This window comes from Spinacia oleracea, chromosome 4 (genome assembly GCF_020520425.1).
Source record: "Spinacia oleracea cultivar Varoflay chromosome 4, BTI_SOV_V1, whole genome shotgun sequence".
Taxonomy (NCBI): domain Eukaryota; kingdom Viridiplantae; phylum Streptophyta; class Magnoliopsida; order Caryophyllales; family Amaranthaceae; genus Spinacia; species Spinacia oleracea.
The window spans coordinates 156,679,642-156,688,225 of record NC_079490.1 but is presented as its reverse complement, the minus strand read 5'-3'; the positions used below and the strand labels follow the sequence as shown (position 1 = coordinate 156,688,225).

Below are 8,584 nucleotides of genomic sequence, written 5' to 3'. Positions count from 1 at the left end.
ACATTTTTTATTGTCTTTTATTTACTTTATTTGTTGTAGTTGTAATTTGTTTTTTTATATATATATAGATTTTCGTTCCTGATCTGATTGAAGAGCCGAAGCATTACTACCTATTTTTGGCTAGTACGGAAGAAAAAAGAAAGTGTACTATTTTGATAATATGCTTCTTGATCAAGATTGGTTGGAAGGAAGGAAGAAGTATTTTTCTGTCTTGGTAAGTATTTTTATATTCTTATAGTTACTTTATTTATGTTATAATTACCTTTAATGTAGTGGTTGTTTTACAGTTATATATAATTATCCAAATGACATTAGTTTTTATCATAGTTACTTTTCTGGAGATATAGTTACTTTTAAGAACACATAACGACTCTCTTAAAGTGAGTATTATTAGAATACAAAGAGTTACTATATTTGAATAAGAGTAACTATAGAATACAAAGAGTTATTATATGATATATAATAGTAACTATAGAATATAAAGAGATCTTATATGATAAATATGAGTAACTATAAAATACAAAGAGTTACTATACACTACTACAAATCCCGTGTTTTAGCGACTCTTTTTTAGCCTTTTTTCGACGCCAAAAGGCGTCGAGAAATTTGTCCTCGACGCTTTTGGAAAGCGTCGAGAAATTGAGAGTCGAGATTTTTCCTCGACGCTTTTTGGCGTCGACAATTATGACGCTTTTTACGGTCGAGATTTTTTGTATGGCGTCGAGAATTTCGACGCTTTTAAGCGTCTAGCTATTGGATTGGCGTTGAGAATATGCATTTTCCCGCTTTGTTCAATTTAATGTTATCGACGCCTAAAAGCATCCATCTTTTTTTTTGCAGAAATTTTAAATCTAAATAAACTCGATATGACGACATCAAAAAGCGTCCATAACATAATCAAAAATTAAAAATAAACCATTTATGTATATAAATTAATATTTAAAATGAACTTTATTCATCATACAATTAAAGCAACAAGATCAATGTAACATTAACAATAAATTATAAAATTCTAGGAGTACGTAGTACTTTAAATCCATAGTACATGGTAATGCTACTAATTAACCATAATATATCCATAGTACATGATAATGTTTCTAACCAAATTCCATAATACATAAATGTTAATAACTAAATAGTCCAAAACATAATAAAAAAATACAATTGTATCTACTTAACCGAAGAACTAAAGCCTAGAAGAACTAGGATCTAATAGTGGTAGTAGCTTATAAGCTCAAGTGTCATGGCCTTCATTCTCATGTTGCTCCGTATCACATTGGACGGTCTTCAAAGAAGAGAACAAAATAAAATAAGGAGGAGTCAGAAATCAAATCACTTGTCATAGGAAATCAACCAAAACGACCATGAAACAATAAATGCCAACTCTAATAAAAGATGAGGGTTGATACAAACTCCATGATAGCTGTATGCATAACTACAGAAGCATAATCAAATTGATTGTAGTAGCTTACATAAGCATAATCAAACTGCATAACTCCATGGCATATCAAGGACTAACGAAACCCGAAACCACGAGGAAACTATCAGATATCGTTTTCATAAATTGTTGGAAGTAGCTCTTAAAAATTGCGACTTATAAGGACATATTGTGGAGCCTACTACATTTCTTTGTGTTATTCACACCACTACAAGTGTTCTGTATTAGGCAAGGTGATATTTCTGTCATCTAAGACTTGAGAGTAGCATTTCATACAAGGTAGTAAGGTACACTCTTCTACTACATACCCCTGATATTCTGAAAAAATTCAACCAACGGTACTCTACCGGTTTGGCTAAATAATACTCAAATTGCATGTAGAACATGTAGATTAATATAAGAGCAAGGGAGCTGCAAGGTTAACTAACTAAATTTGGTTTCGCCATTCTCATTTATCCAGCGGGAAATAGCAAGTGTTAATAAATTACAGAAGTTATTACAAACTACAAAAGTTAATAAATAACTATGCAAGATGATATGACCTATATATCGAAATCCTTATTATTGAACATACCAGACCTTATATTCCAAAGCATCCATATCTTCATCATTTCTAATTTGTTCACTAGATTATTTCTTGAGTTTATTTTCAATTGTCCCAACAAACTTCAGCAAAGTGTAACCTATTCAGAAAAATATGATAACAAATATGATAACCAAATACTACACCGCTGTGAGATTATGTTCTAACCCACAAACAACAAGTAAAAAGCAAAAAATAACCATCAGATATTAATATATGAATACAAAAAATGATATCACCAAACATGTAAGTTCAAGATCACATGCGGACAGAACAAGAGCGTAAAGAAATGACAAATCTGACCATTCATAATGTAAGTCTCAGTAACAGGATGTGTACTTTAAAAAAGTGAAAGAGTGAAAACCAGATCAAAACTAGGAAAACAAATGGAAAAATAAGAATTTCATGAAAGAGATGAAAGGGAAAGTTGAATTTCATGAAACTAATAAAGAGAATTAAATAAAAAAACTGCAAGAATAACAACAATTAAGACTTGTAACCTTTTTGCTATAACTTTTTGTGATTCTGATTTCTTCCAGCGATTTTTTAAACATTCACATTTTGCAGTTTCTTTGTGGTTAATATATCTGCATGGTCAAGCCTTACTGATATTTTCATTGATGTATCTGCATATTCAAACCCGAAAGATCTTTTAAATGTATTTGTATAGTCAGTTAACACATTCAATGTGAGATTAAGGCTTTGAAATTTATAAAGTTATATAAATCTTAACATTTTGTGTTGAATTGGCTTGGTCTCTTACAGAATTGTCCAAGTTTTGATTCTTCAAATGCCGAGTTTTCCTAACCTTACATCTAGATAACTTAGACTATTAGCCTATACTTGACTCTTCCCAACCTTACATCTACAAAACTGATACTATTAGTCTAAATTTGTGGTATGGTGTATTACAGGTTCGAGTTTATTTCATTATTAGGTTCATTTTTTTCTTAAGATCTTTATTACGTCCATTTTAGTGTTAGTGTGTATATGTCGTCAACCGGCTCAACCCCTAAAAAACTAGTAAAAATCATACGCGGTGTCTTTTAGTAAGAAAAAACAAGAAAACTGCAATCATAGATTGTTGTGTAGAAACTTTTTCGATGATGAAAAACCAGCAGAACGAGATTGTTTCTTAGACATCAGTAAAATAAAGGACTTGGATACCTAATGCAATCACAGATCATCTATGCGAAGTATTATTTTGTAGAAAGCATAAAGAAAGATAGTACTAACAAAGAAACTTGGAGAACAAATTAAATTAGGACATCATATCTTAAATTTTGCTGGTTTTCTTAAGACTTCCTATGGCCTTTGCTGGTGATAACTGACTATACACATTTAAAAGATCACATTCAATGTATCAGCAACTTCCATCTTTAGGCCAGGAGGTAGATCGAACAACCAACCAATCCACTTGCATATAGCTTGCATATAGCTTTCAAAATCCTCCCACAATAAGATTTTTTGGTTTGATCCACTTGCATATAGCTTTCAAAATCTCTAACCACATTTACAATCACTTTCAGTTATTATAAAGCTGTTGTAGTCAATTCTAGTGTCAAATAACCATTTACGAATCAAAACATTAACTAAAATCAAAAGGCCAATCAAGTACCACAAGGTCTAAAGAGTTTATTTTCACTCGACCTCTTAATTACATAAACTAGGAATAAAATAATCAAGCTACTATGTAGCTCTTACATTTTACTAAAGGAAATATCTATGGAAACAGTTGCAGCATAACTTATCAATTGCTAGTTCCTTGCTGTCTAATGTAGAGACAACATTAACAAGACTTGTTGCTTGTTGTCTTATTAATGCTTATAAGTTCACATTCCATACAATTAAACTTATTTCTCCTAAGATATTCAATGAGAAAGAGCTATTGTTACTAATACTTTAAAAAACATGAATCAAACATCAAATTTCTACATGATCTTACATCACGAAGTGACCAGGCTTACGGTAGATACGGGCTAAATTTGGCCTGTACAAGGCTAGAAAGAAAATTATTCTTAACAGTAGACAAAAGGCATTAGATACAAAGGATCAAGAGACAATCAACTCAATTGCAGCTAACACTAAGCGTATGTGTAGTGCGTTCTATTTTGTCAACACCTTAAGCTTATTAGGTCCCTTAAATCTAAAACACTTTAGCTTCCAGTTAGGACATAATATTAAGCTGAAAAGAAAAAATATTTCAACAACACTCAAAAATGAAAAAAAGTAACACAAATTAGGGATAGTATCGCAAATTTCTACTCAACATAGACAAATCTAAACCTAATTTAATGTTAACTCAGAATTACTCAGATCTAAACCAATTATATGAAGTGAACGAAAATCAAACAATATGATTCAACTGCAAAGAAATACGTAAAACCCTATAAATTCAGATTTCGGAAAACAAATTGAAATTGAAAAACTAAACAATAAACGAAATCTTAAACAAACAAAATATGTTACCTTTCACAAGACCTTGAAGGTAGAAGATGTTAAACCCATTGATATGACGAACAAGATCTACAAGTTCAGAGAATGAATTTTTTTTTTTAAAGAATGAAAAGGTTAGACAAAGAAATACAACACCAAGAGAAGACAAATGAGAAAAGACGTGAATTGCTTACATTAATTCCAATCAGAGGAGAGTAGATCTGAGATATTTGAGAAGGAGATGAGAGGCGGTGGGAGGTTCTTCTTTTCCAAACAAAGTGAAGTTGGGGCAGTAGGTAGGCATGTAGCTATTTAGCAAACATCACGTGGGTTGCACGTGTACTCTCGGCGCCGAAAAGGGACGAGATAACCCTGGACGACAAAAAGCGTCGTGAAATAGCGAAATATAAAATTTCCCCCAACGCTCATAGCCTAGCGTCGAGCTCCCAGCGTCTAGAAACCAAGGCTTTTGTAGTAGTGATATTTAAAGAAGAGTAACTATATAATATAAAGAGATATATATATATATATATATATGTAAAGAGGAGTAATTATTAGAATACAAAGAGTTACTATATTTAAATAAGAGTAACTATAAAATACAAAGAGTTACCATATGATACACAGTCGATAACTTTGTGTATATATTTTTTCCAGTGCTTATTTTTAATTAATATAGTTACTTTTTCAGTTATATAGTAACTGTTATGTTGAAATGATTCACTTTGGTACAGTGTTCTTCATTGGAAAGTCTACTGAAAGATTTTGAAAACATTCATCATGAAGATATTAGAAGCTTCATATTTACCCCGTTGTGGTAATTGAAAGCGGGGTGCTTATGATTGTGATTGGTGTGTTTATTTGATAATGTTTATGATGATCTTTCATGGCGTTGATGCTATACAAGATGGTGTTGGTATTTTTGACTTTGATCCATTGTCCAATGTAAGTTTTTGTGTTAATACTTATGAATATTGTTCATAGTTTTTGTTTATTATACATAGTTACTGTTCTGTTGATATAGTTTCTGTTTATTCTAATAGCTACTCATATTGTTTTTAATTTTTACAGGAAGATTTCAGGAAGTTTATGAGGGCATGTCTTTGTGGTACCATGGTGTTGTCAGATTTGAACCTTTGCATGGATGAATTTCTGAAAAACATGGTTAAATTCAGGAAAAATAGGCAAGTAGAGGTTTTGGAGACACTAATTAAAGAAAGGGATGATTTGGTTTAGAAACATAAAGATGATCCTTCCAAAACTGAAGTTGTGAAAAGATTAAGTTCTGCAAAGAAATCAAAAGTAGTAGAAGAAGAAGAAGATGTTTTTGAGAACGAAGGTCATGGTAAAGGGACGTGATAAAGGACGTGGACGTGGGAGAGGACGCGGATGCGGAAGGAAGGGACGTGGTTCTACACGTGGTGAATAGTATATTTTAGTTGGAAAAACATTTTGAGGTTTGATGTAGTTAATGTATTTTTAATGACTATTTTTGACTTTAGGATTTCGATACTTTTGAGATAGTTACTTTATCTGACAACAGTAAATATTTTGTAAGTGACTATATAATATAAATATTTACTATGACCTCTAAAGTATCTCTGTGTTAATTTTATAATATAGTTGTTATTTTACAGTTATAATTATCCAAATGACATTAGTTTTTATCGAAGTTACTTTTCTGGAGATATAGTTACTTTATAGAACACACAGTAACTCTCTTAAAGTGAGTATTATTATAATACAAAGAGTTATTATATTTAAATAAGAGTAATTATCGTTTATAAAGAGTTACTATATCATATATAATAGTAACTATAGAATATAAAGTTTTGTTGTATGATATCCAAAGAGTAACCATAGAATTCAAAGAGATACTACACGATAAAAAAGAGTAACTATAAAATATAAAGAGTTATTAATTATATGTGAATAGTAACTATATAATATAAAGAGATCTAATGTAAAGATGAGTAATTATTAGAATACAAACAATTAGTATATTTAAATAAGAGTAACTATAGAATACAAAGATGTATTATATGATATATAATAGTAACTATAGAATATAAAGGTTAGTTGTATGATATCCAAAGAGTAACCGTAGAATATAAAGAGATTTTATATCATAAAAAAGAGTAACTATAAAATATAAAGAGTATATGTAAAGAAGAGTAACTATAAAATATAAAGAGATATATATGTAGAGAAGAGTAATTATTAGAATACAAAGAGTTTCTATATTTAAATAAGAGTAACTATAGTACACAAAGAGTTACTATATAATAAACAATCAATAACTTTGTGTATATATATTTAAACTAAAATTAAAATTAAAATAGTTGTTCTTTTGGTGTGAACAATTGAATATTTGGTGTCTTAGATCAAAATTCTTTATGTTTCTTTTCTCCTTTTTTTGATGGCTGCCTATAATTGTCAGATTGACCCTTTACTCTCTTCTTACTTTTTCCTTTAGTATTAGCGCAATCAGGATCAACCATAGTTGTTATTTCATAATTTTGTGATTCCCCTTCTTGTGTTTCTCCTTGTGTTTCAGCTTTTTCCTTTTCTTATTCTGCTATCTTTTCAGCTTCTTCTTTCGCATTTTTTCTTCTTCCTTTTTTATGATCTCGTCAATTGCTTTATTATCACTTAAAACTCTCCTCAATAAATTTCCTGGCCTTTGGTATCTTATGTCCTTTCAAGATTAAGTTATAGTATATGTCATATAAAGTTTTAATGTTAAATAAAATATAAATTGTATTAGTAATTATTTGAAAATAAAGTAAAATATATGAACGAATTACCTTCTGATCATATGTAATCTCCAGCCACTTGATTTCATCTTTCTCCTTTTTTATTGTATCCACCCTTTCCCATATTTGTTTCTTTGCATATCTAGTCCATCTCGTTGTAATGTAACGATCGGAAATTGTATTTATTGAATGTAAATGCAAGATTCTCAGACAATGGAAGCATAACCATCCATATTCTTCAAAGTTTTTGCATGTGCAATTAACTTTGAATCTACAATTTTGAATTGAACTTCTTGCCTTGATCCTATTAGAATATTTACACGAAAATTAATTTTATTAAAAAGAACAACTATTTAAAACTTTAAACCAAGGTTTAAGATATTTTTACCTGTTTTTCCTTCTATCCAGACCTCAAAAAAAAACGGTTCTTTCCTCACTTCGAATTTGGCACTGCTTGCCACAGAAAGCTTGAAGTCTTCTTCAAAATCACGGAAAAGAGTTAGAGTGTATACATTGTTGTTGAAAGCTTGAAATAGCTTAGAGGTCCAAGCCAATAATATTTAGGAGAATCTAAATATACATATTTAAGATTTAGGAGTTATCTAATATATATGTGAGCTTACCTTTTATTTAGGAGTTATCTAAGAGAAGGTCTATAATGCTCTTTGATCTTATATATAAGGAGATACCAAGTTGTGGTATAATATATGAGATTGTGAATTTAAGGTTTTAAGTTATTTTCCTTAAGATTAATAAGAGAGTTATTCTTATTAAATGTTGAGTTCATAATCTTAAGATTCTATATTTGGTACCAGAGCTGTGCGAGAATCGTGAGTGAAACGTTTTTTTTAGAGTAATACAAAAGAAAAAGAGAGAAGAGACGATGGCAAAAGGAGAAGAACAAGAAGGGCCATCGACGATGCCAAAGATAAATGAGGGAGGAGGATCCTCCTCCATCAAGTGTCCCATGCTAAACTCGAGCAATTATACGGTGTGGTCCATGAGGATGAAAATTCTGCTCAAAGTTCATAAATCGTGGGAAGTAGTCGAAAAAGGAAACATAGATGAGACAACGAATGATATGGCAATAGCCCTGTTGTTCCAATCAATCCCCGAAGCTCTCATTCTTCAAGTCGGCGACCTAGACACAGCCAAAGAAGTGTGGGAAGCCATAAAAGCAAGACACCTAGGAGCAGAAAGAGTGAAAGAAGCAAGGTTACAAACCCTAATGGCTGAGTTCGACCGACTTAAGATGAAAGACACCGAAAAGATCGATGATTTTGTTGGTAAGCTGTCGGAGATTTCATCAAAATCGGCTGCACTAGGAGAAGAAATAGAAGAACCTGAGATGGTCAAGAAGTTTATGTCAAG

The 8,584-nt window shown here is 31.0% G+C and overlaps 1 long non-coding RNA gene across 1 annotated transcript; it reads right to left on the bottom strand.

The window, feature by feature from the left end:
• Positions 1-980: 980 nt before the first annotated feature.
• LOC110792118 (uncharacterized) lies at positions 981-4,830 on the bottom strand. Its single transcript, XR_008918437.1, has 3 exons — positions 4,652-4,830; positions 4,491-4,547; positions 981-1,285 (listed from the first exon to the last, which is right to left on the bottom strand). It is a non-coding gene; the product is annotated as an uncharacterized lncRNA (long non-coding RNA).
• Between the last annotated feature and the right edge of the window lie 3,754 nt (positions 4,831-8,584).